The 10,526-nt window shown below is 39.3% G+C and overlaps 1 long non-coding RNA gene across 1 annotated transcript; it reads right to left on the bottom strand.

Moving 5' to 3' along the window:
• Nucleotides 1-7,511: 7,511 nt before the first annotated feature.
• LOC107063153 (uncharacterized) lies at nucleotides 7,512-8,674 on the bottom strand. The gene is made up of 3 exons (XR_001475098.1): nucleotides 8,623-8,674; nucleotides 7,669-7,839; nucleotides 7,512-7,526 (listed from the first exon to the last, which is right to left on the bottom strand). It is a non-coding gene; the product is annotated as an uncharacterized lncRNA (long non-coding RNA).
• Nucleotides 8,675-10,526: the final 1,852 nt, after the last annotated feature.

Raw genomic sequence — 10,526 nt, 5'->3', positions numbered from 1 at the left:
GTTAAAAAAGTTGGGCTTAGGAACCCCAAAACAACTGTTATGTGGCTACATATGGCTGATTGTACTATAAAGATGCCAATCACGGTTCTACAAGATGTGCTAGATAAAGTCGAGGCATTCATATTTTAGTCTTGTATAGGGAAAAGATGAAGAAATATCATGATCAAAAGAGAAGGAGCTCAAATCAAAGAGGGCGATACCATTCAAAGTTGTAATGTTTGCTACATGTGTAGGAAGGAAAGAAATATCTGCAAAATTTCAAAGGGAAGAGGGTAATACAGCTCCCATCTACGGGTCGTCGATTATTCAACGAACCGTAGATGGCGTCTGTAGAATCTAAGTCCTAACACAGCTACACCTTTAAGTCTACGAATGCACAGTACGAACCGTACAAACTTTGACGGTCCGTAGTCTGCATCCATTGACCCCAGGTATGTTTAGTAAATTTTTGCTAAGTGTTGAGTAGAACAACGAAGGCCATCTATGATTCTTTTTTATAACCGAGAAATCCGTCTGTGATCCGCCCTTTGGACCAATCACAGTCTTCTAAACTTAGTGGATAATGGGCCCACCCCTCTACCCTTCTCCACTTAAATACCGGGCTTCACTTTGCATGGTGTGGGGCTTGAACCTGCGACCTAAGCCACAAATCCTCCACCTTTTGCCACTTGAGCTAGGCCTTGGGGGCCCATCTACGGTTTATAAGAATGACTGTGTAAATATGTGAAAAAATTACTCCAAATTGTGTTCTTCACTTAGGGCTTGTGATGGTGCTTTTTGTTGTTGTAATTAAATGACAAGTGTAAGCATTAAGAATAACTAAATTACATTGAAAATTATTTTGTTAAAATGCATATTTGTGATGGAATAAGCTGATATGATGTTGAAAATGTGTTCATACAAAGGTTATCCGAAGAACTGCTAATATTGGGGTTGATGACTTCGATCTACGGGACGTAGGAGTCCTACGGCCCGTGGATCAAGTCTCGTCATCTTGAAGCATAAAAAGTAGCCTAAGTTAGGAATGACGATTCGGATTACAGTCTGAAGAGGCTACAAGAGAACAACATGTGATAAAGGCTGCTCGGAAACAAATCAAAGGCAGATGAGGAGTTTAGGCAATAGCGAGAGCGTGAGTTCACAGTCGGAGAATCGGCCTTAAGGGGCACTATTAATGGTGCTCCAAAGAAAAGCTTCTTAATAGTTCTTCGGCGCTTGGGTGCCACAGTTTTGTTTAACCCTAAGTTTTTATATTATTTGTGCATTGAGGGAATTGAACTAATTTTTCATGTGGGGTTGGGTGAATGGATTGTGAGTCTGGGGATATGATGACTAAGATGATGAAAATGTTTAACTCAACTGATGACCATGTGTAAGAGATGCGTACTAATTTTTCAAGTATTGGACAGATGGTAAATTCACATGCAATATTTTTTAAGCCAATTGCAACAATTGAGTTGTCAACTATCTTCAAGTGTGAGTCCTCGTCAACAAGGAACACTACCTAGAAACTATTGTGGATGCTTGGGAAGCCCTTAAATTAAGTATTTAATTATTATTTTAGTAGCTTTATTTATTATTCTAGAATAGGGTTTATGTTTCATAGTTTTATAAGGATTATGTTATGCTATAGTTATTAGTTTGGAATAGGATTTAGGTTTCAGTAAAGAAACCAGAGAACAGAGTTCTCTTTTCCATTGAACTCTAAGGTTTCAGTCTCCCTTCAACGAGTTTAAGTAATATACAAAAATAGGTCGATCTAGGAATTTCAACAAAGGCAAGGGAAAGTAAAAGTCAATTGATTTACATTTTCCTGTTCATCGTCCTGTGACTCGATCCCTCTAAGAATCCTAACACTACTAGGGGCGAAAAACAGTCTATTGGCCCTCCTATGCCGACTGGTGTGGTAAGGGCAAAGGAACCAGAGCAAGATTAAGTTGAGATAGTGGAAAAGCCGATGATCATCCCAATGCTTAAACCATCGCCTTCCTTCCCACAAAGGACGGTGAAGAAAATTGAAGACAGAAAGTATCGCAGGTTTATATCCATGTTGAAACAGTTATCGATAAATGTTCCTTTGATAGAAGCCCTAGAACAGATGCTCAGTTATGGTAAGTTTATGAAAGATTTGGTGACCAAAAAGAGAATTGTCAATTTTAAAGGTGATGATAAGTTGCAGCATTGTAGTGCCATAGCTACATGATTGCTAGTGCAAAAGAAGGAGGATCGTGGAACGTTTATTACTTCATACACTATTGGCATGTTACACTTTGCCAAACCCTTGTGTGACTTGGGTGCTAGCATAAATCTGATGTCGTTATCTATGTTAAAAAAGTTGGGTTTAGGAACCCCCAAACCAATTGTTATGGGACTACTTATGGCTGATCGTACTATAAAGAATCCAATCGGGGTTCTACAAGATGTGCTAGATAAAGTCAAGGCATTCATATTTCAGCTGATTTTTTTTATATTAGACTGTGAAGTCAACTTTAAAGTGCCTATCATCTTAGGGAGACCCTTCCTTGCTACTAGGCGAGCTTCAGTTGATACGGAAAGAGGGCAAATGAAATATCAAATGAAAAATGAAAAGGTGACATTTAATATTTGCATATCAATGAAGCATCGAAGTGATCTTAAAGGAGTGACCATTTTGAATTATATTATTGAGAACAAGCCAGAAGTATTAAATGAGAAGAGATTAGGTGTTGATACTTTAGCTGTCGTGCTCAAAAATTTTGATGGGGAATGTATTGACGAGTACGATGAGTTAGTTGTTGCACTTGATGGGGTGGATTATACTCGTCACCCACCAAAGAAGTTGGATCTATATTTGAAGAAACGAGAAACTCCACCTACAAAACAATTTAAAGATGAGCTTCTGAAGTTGTAGCTGAAAGCTCCAAATCTCTTTTGCGGTATGTTTTTTTGGGCCAAAATAGTACATTGCCGATCATTATTGCTGCTGATTTGAATGGAAGGCAAGTAGAGGCTTTGATTTAAGTGTTGAAGAAGTTCAAAAGGGCTATAGGATGGACTATTGCATACATTTATTAGTATTCCACCGGGATATGTTTTCAAAAGATTGCACTCATGTCTAATAGTAAACCAAGTATTGAGCACCAGAGAAAGAATAAATCCACTAATGTAGGAAGTTGTGGAAAAGGAGATTATCAGGTGGTTAGAGGCTATATGCTCGCATAGTTTATCTAATCGCGGATAGTAATTAGGTGTGTCCAGTTCAATGTGTACCAATGAAGTGAGGACTAATTGTGGTTCCCAACGCAAAGAGTGAGTTTGTCCTGATGAGGCCTGTAACAAATCTGAGAGTCTGCATGTCCACAAGTTGAATGTATGTACAGAGAAAGATCACTTCCCAATGTCGTTCATGGACCAAATGTTAAATCGTCTTTGCTAGAAAGGGCTGATGTTGTTTTCCTGACGAGTATTTGGGCTAAAATCAGATCTCTATAGCTCCGGAAGACCAAGAGAAGACCACTTTCACTTGTCTTTATGGGACTTGTGCTTTCAAGAGGATGTCATTCGGGTTGTGTAATTGTAATGACCCTCCAGGTCATTTTCATCTTAATGTCTTGTTTTCATCGTTTAGAGCGTTCCTATAGCGAGCCCCGAATGGTGTTCCGCTTTGGGACACAAGTTCAGAGAGGTAAAACGAACCCTTTCACTGAGTCGATTTTGGGATTCCCGATGAGGGTCCACAATCTCATTTTAGATCTGATTTTAGGTATGTCTCTGAAAATGCGATTTTGGTTTCAAAACAACCGTGTTAACGTTATGATTCTATTTTTGATAGTGTGGCAACGTTCCGAGGCCATACGAAAGGAAAAGCTCTGAAAACGAGATTCGGAGCGCGCGTGGTCTGCCTATATGTAGACTACGACTTCCCTCTCCATAGACTGAGCATGATTAAGTAATTGTATGTTGATTTTTATGAATTGGTGGTTAATCATGTTAAATTCTTAGAATCTATGCCTTAGGCTACTTTTCGGATATTCTGGGCGGTTGAAGCATGTTTATTGTATTTGTTGATCACCTTCACCTTGTGGTGTGCCTTATTTGTGATTTCTGAATATTGTTGGAGCATGTTTGGACTTAGTCTAGGCTTAGGCTAGTGATTGCCATAGACTTAGCTCCCTGTAGACTGATGTAGCAGAGTCTAATAGATTGGGATACGGGTTGGCTTGCCTACTGGTGGGTTATAGTAAGCGTCATCATGGCCAGAGGAATCAGCTCGTGACAAGTTGGTATCAGAGCCCAGGTTCACCAATCTCACTTGTACAAAGCTAACGTCTTGTATAGTCCTACGGATCGGTGTGTAGACGTTTGTGACTTATCTTTGGGAGGCTACCTGATGTCGTTAGAAATTTTTCCTATTTTGTATCCTTTTCGTGCATCGTATGTCTAATTGATTACATGGGATCTTACTTGTTTCACTCTTTCACAAGACGGCTCGTACTCGCGGTAGAGCAGCAAGGGTTGAAGCATTCAAGTTTACCTTATATTGCTTGATATGGTAGATTTTGATATGATTATGGGCATGGACTGGTCATCCCCACACCCACGGTAGAGCGGCAAGGATTAATGCATTTTGATTGCTACAGAGCTCAAAAAGCTCAGTGTTCAGCTTGAGGACCTCTTAGGTTAAGGGGTTCATTCATCCTAACTTCGTCAGGTTAGCGAGTTACTACAAACGTTTTGTTGATGGATTCTCCACTATTGCAACACCTTTAACTTGAATGACTTGCCAGGATGTCCCTTTTGTGTGATCAGAGAAGTGTGGGTTGAGCTTTCGGAGTTGCTTACCACCGCTCCCATTTTGACTTTACCAGTTGAGGGTGAGGGCTTCACAGTATATTATGATGCACTGGGCGTCAATTTGGTTGTGTCGGGTCATAGCTTATGAGTCGAGGCAGCTTATGCTACACGTGAGCAACTACCCCACCCAAGACTTGGAGTTGGCGGTGGTAGTATTAACACTTAAGATCTAGAGGCACTACCTATACGGGGTTTGTTGTGCGATCTACCCTGTTCACATGAGCCTTCAGTACATTATGAGCCAAAGGGATCTTAAATCGAGGCAGCGTCGTTGGATTGAGCTCCTCAAGGACTACGATCTGTCTATTCTCCACCATTTGGGAAAAACTAATGTAGTAGCGGACGCCTTGAGGCGAAAGGTAGTGAGTATGGGTAGTCTAGCCTTCCTTTCTATTTCAGAGCGACCTTCTGTCTTGGACATCCAGTCCATAGCCAACCGGATGATTCAACTTGATATTGCAGATTCCAGACGGGTAATAGCCTTTGTGGCAGTTTAGTCATCTTTTCTAGATCGGGTTCGTGGTCATCAGTTTGAGGATGAGTCTGTAGCAACAATCAGAGATAGGGTAGTGGCAGGTGATGGTGGGCCAGCTACCTTAGATTCAAATGAAGTTGTGAGGTTTGCTGGCCGATGGTGTATTCCAAGAGTTGGGAGTTTGATTCAGCTGATTCTTAGCGAGGACCGTGATTCTAGATATTCCATCCATCCGGGAACAACTAAGATGTATAGTGACTTGAGGCATCATTACTGGTGGAGCTGTATGAAGAGAGACATCTCAGAATATGTGTCTAGTTGTTTGAGTTACCAACAAGTGAAGGCCGAGCACTTGAGGCCTGCTGGTGAGTTTCAGAAATTACCCATTTCAGAGTGGAAGTGGAAGGGTATCACTATGGACTTCATTGTGGGCTTTCCTCGTACTTCTAGAGGTGTTGACAACATTTGGGTCATCGTGTTTCGATTGACCAAGTCAGCACACTTTCTTCCCATTCATACCTCCTTCAGTATCGAGATATTGGCTTGTATCTACATTCAGGAGGTGGTTCATCTTCATGGCGTGCCTGTTTCTATCATTTCAGATCGGGGTTCACAATTCACTTCCGATTTTTGGAGGGCTTTTCAGAAGGAGTTGGGCACCCGTGTCGACCTTAGCACAACATTTAACCCGCATTCTAATGGTCCGTCGGAGAGCACTATTTAGGTTCTTGAGGATAGTTGTGGCCCTGTGTTAGGGATTTTGGAGATCAGTGGGACTAGTTCTTGCCTCTAAGTGAGTTTGCGCACAATAACATCCACCACTCTAGTATTTAGATGGCCCCATTCGAGGCCTTATATGGTAGGGGTTGTCGCTCTCTGGTTGGTTCGTTTGAGTCTACGAGCTTAGGCCGCGTGGTATAGACTTGCTTCAAGACGCCTTAGATCATGTGAGGGTGATTAGGGATAGGCTCAGAATGGCGTCGATCGTTGAGATATGTTGTTGGTGACAGAACATTCCTGTGAGTTTTGCCCATGAAGGGAGGGATAGGATTTGGGATGCGGGGCAAGCTTAGCCTCAGATGTATCGGGCCTTTTGAGGACAGTTGGTGATGTTGCCTATGAATTAGACTTTCCTCTAGCATTCTCAGCTATTTGTCCAGTTTTCCATGTTTTGACGTTGCGCCGGTTTGTCCCAGATAAGTCACATGTGCTCCAGTATGATGCGGTTGAGTTGGATGATCGTCTGACTTATATAGAGGAGAGGTAGGAATTCCTATGACCAGTAGATCAAGTCTCGTCATCTTGAATCATAAGAAGTAGCCTATAAGTTAGGAATGACGGTTTGGATTACAGTGCGCAGAACTTCAGACAGACCGTATTGGTGAATCATCATTCCAACATCAGAAACTAAAATAGTTGACTTCATTTCCTACAGTTGGGTCCTATGAGAACCAACCGCAGGATCAAAACACTGTAATTTTCTACTTTCTTTTGGTTTCATAGTTTGATTTTCATTCTTTTCTTGCTTTGTTTTGTATGTTTGGGTACTAATGAATTTTCCATAGATACTATGCCACCATAGAATACCAACACTTATGGAAGAAGGTCAAAATCCACCGCACCTTCAGCTCGGCTTCAAGTTATTGAAGTTTGCACTGATAATGAACTCAGTGGGTCTGAATTCGACCCTAGCCTACAGGATGACTCACCAAAGGCACCGAGGGCAACACACCAATAGTCCAAGAAACTAGAAATTATTCCGGTGCCGAATGAGTCCGACTCCTCCAGCCATGATGATGGTGCTTCTAGTCTAAGGAAGGAGTACAGAGTTCGGAAGGTGAACTCCACAAATTCAACCACCTTCAATATATACAAATGGGCTAGAAAGTTTTGTTTTTATGTGGTAATTGGTGTAAGACCACTGATCGAACAGTAACAGTGGTATTATGAACTCAACTTGCCGACATAATTTTCAAACCAAACAGGTCAGTTTTAGTTATAGAGAGAGAGGATCATCATTTTATGAGTATTGTCACTATAAAAGCGTTAAAGCCATAATTATAAAATAACAAAGAAAGAAAAAAATAACCTGAATAGATGACTATTGTGGCTAACTGGTGCACCTTCTATGTGGTTTGGCCAGTGGAGATATTTCAATAGGATAGACCAAGACAATAGTCGGTTGCAGAAGCTTTGGTTCTACTATCATCTCAAAGACCTGAAAATGGTAACATCACAAAGCAGTACACATAAAAAGAACCATCTTAACGAATAAGATACACTGGCATGCGGTTAAAAGCTGCTAGTTCTATGTATCTGGAGACGGGAACAAAAAAAATTCTAAAGAATATTATTCAAACCTCATTAAGCAAATGGCCAACAGAAGAGCATGCTTCAATTGAACTCTTATCCAGATCATCACCAAGAATATCAATTGCTTTATGTCATGTTCTTTAGCAGCTTTAAAATCGTCGCCGAAGATTATGCATTGTTTCCCTCCTCCAAGGTCTTTCCAAGCAGATCTCCACACCCTGCACCAAAGCATAAAGTTTGATTCCTTCAATTAAAGTTAAGGTGAGAGAAGAAAGAAAACGAAATACCAAAAGTGGGACCAAAAACCTATTAACCATAAAACTCATAATAATTCACTGAAAAGTTAGTTCAAGTCATTATGTGTAAATCTGACCATGTTTCAAAATCAGTGCAGAAACATTTCACATTCTCGAAGAAAACATATGCAGCATAAGAAAAGGCATGAGCTAGGATCTCTGGAAAAGATAAAATAAGACGAGATGATTTGCATCAACTCAAGGAAATAGGTCTGGTATCCGAATAGTAACTAAAAATGTTTAGCTGGACATTTTTGGGCCAACATTGTTCAACCATTCAAAATTATTTTGTTATGATGAGATAATATTTGGTCATGAGAAACAAGATGGCTGAGTAAAGAAGATGTTAGCACCTAAGGAAGCTCCCTATAAATGGAAATTGGAAAGGTACCAAACAAAATAACATAATGCTATTGAGAAAGTTGAAGTTCACAAGATTCTTTTTATCACTCATGGTCCATTCTCGTAGTCAGATAAATAAAGAACTAGGTTGTCTTTTAAGGGAACTGAAAAGAACAATCAAAGCCAGAAGCCACAGGTCTAATCAATTATCAGTATTATGCCTTCAATATAAGAATAGTTGCCACACGTAGTCCTGTAAGTGACTTGTATCATGTTTGACAGAGAAGATACATGAAAATGCAAAGAATGATCACCAATTACAAACACTATTGAGGAAGATTATCTAGAGGAAATGGTACTTACCTGGTAATCAATTCTAAGTTTTCAATTAACTGCAAGGGCACATCGTGTCAAAATCTCTTCTGCCATATTCATCATGCTTTCATAGACAGAGTATGCTTCATACATCTAAAATCAATTTAAAAATGATTATTGATCATTTTGCAGGAAGTTATTTGGCTAAATGCTCTCCAAATGGATTTGCAAATTCGCTTTGAACCCTAATAAACTAAATATTTAGAAGTCCTTTGACAAAGAGCTATTACCTCAATGGAGGCGAATTCATGATAATGACGAGTTGAAATGCCTTCATTGCAGAATATACGGCAATTTCATAAACTTTTTCGATTCCCCCAACCTACAGTTACATAAGATATATGATGGACTGTTACAAAGAAGCAGAAAAAACACCACTCTTCTAATAAAAGTTTGAGAAAGTACAACAAAAAGTAGGGGTTATCCTTCGAAAGATAAGTTTATTAGGCTTCAAAGCGATTTCATATTTTTGTAGATATGGCTCATAGTGGAAATGAATCTAGTATTGTGGATGTGTAGTTATAACTATCAAACAGTAAGTAAAATTTAATTTATCTTTTTCTATTAGGAATCAACAACTTGTGTTTTCAAATGAGTTCCATTTTCTCTCAGGCATATTTATAGTTTGGATGTTATGGTGAACTGAAAACTGGAATGCAAACAAGGTCCAAATGCCAACTTTCTTCTGATCGAGTTGGACTGCAGTGTAGTCCGACGATTCTTATTTTGTGTCTAATTGATGTTTTATGTTAACTTTGTGTTTCTTAGTTATTGTACTATTTATTTTTGCTTAGTTACTACTGATTTTACATCATATACGTACCATTGTTTACGATTTATTGTAAGATTTGATTAGTGCTGCTGAGGAAGTATTTCCTTCTTGTGAGCACAAAATGTGTACTTGACACATACTGTTAAACTGGTTAAAGAAATGGAAGGGTATTGAAAGAAGGAAAAAGTTCTAGAAGTGAGTTAGGGAAACATTTGAATCTGAATTGAAGGTTAGGGAAGGTGAGTTAAGTAAGTTGGGTAAAAAAATTGTGGAAAATCCCATCACATATGACATTGAAAGATGGTGCAAAGCGTACTTCAAGGAGTTCTCAAATGTGATAGTTCTGATAGTAACATGGTTGAAAGTTTTAATGCTTGGATATTAGCAGGCAGCTAGACATAAGACAATTGTGTCTATGCTAGAAGAAATTAGAATCAAGGTGATGAATAGAATAAGTAAAATGAGGTTTTTTCCTACAACTTGGGGAAATGGTATATCTCATATGGCTTTGAAGGTGTATAAGGAAAAGATGAAGAAGTACCATGATCAAAAGATCGAAAAGCGAGAATTTGATCCCGGTGATTTGGTACTTCTATTCAAATCCAGGCTGCCCTTATTTCCTGGCAATATCAAATAAAAGAGGACGAGACCATTCAGAGTTGTACAAGTGTTATCACACAGAGTGGTTGAACTTGAGAATGAGGAAGGAACAAGATTCAAAATGTGAGAGTTAAATCAAGCGCTACTTGGGAGGCAACCCAAGATGTAATCTAGCTAGTTTGAATTATTTTTTTATTGACATTTTTTGTTCTTAGGTTTGATTTTTTTCTAGAATAGGATAGTTTAGGGTCCGTGTCCAAAAGGTGTCAAGAAAATGTAAAAAGAAGTCCTAAGTTTGCTACATGTGCAAGAAAGAAAGAAAAATCTGCAAAATTTCAAAGTGTAGAGGGTTTTACGATTCCAACTATGATTCGTTGCTCATTCAACGAACAATAGATGGCATCCGTAGAATATAAGTCCTAACACAATAATAACTTTAAGTCTACGGATGCACAATACGAACAGTTTAAATTTTGACGGTCTGTAGTCTGCATGCGCAGACCCAGGTATTCTTGAATTT

Source organism: Solanum tuberosum, unplaced genomic scaffold (assembly GCF_000226075.1).
Source record: "Solanum tuberosum cultivar DM 1-3 516 R44 unplaced genomic scaffold, SolTub_3.0 scf00310, whole genome shotgun sequence".
In the NCBI taxonomy this organism is placed as follows: domain Eukaryota; kingdom Viridiplantae; phylum Streptophyta; class Magnoliopsida; order Solanales; family Solanaceae; genus Solanum; species Solanum tuberosum.
This window is presented reverse-complemented; position numbering and strand designations above follow the sequence as displayed.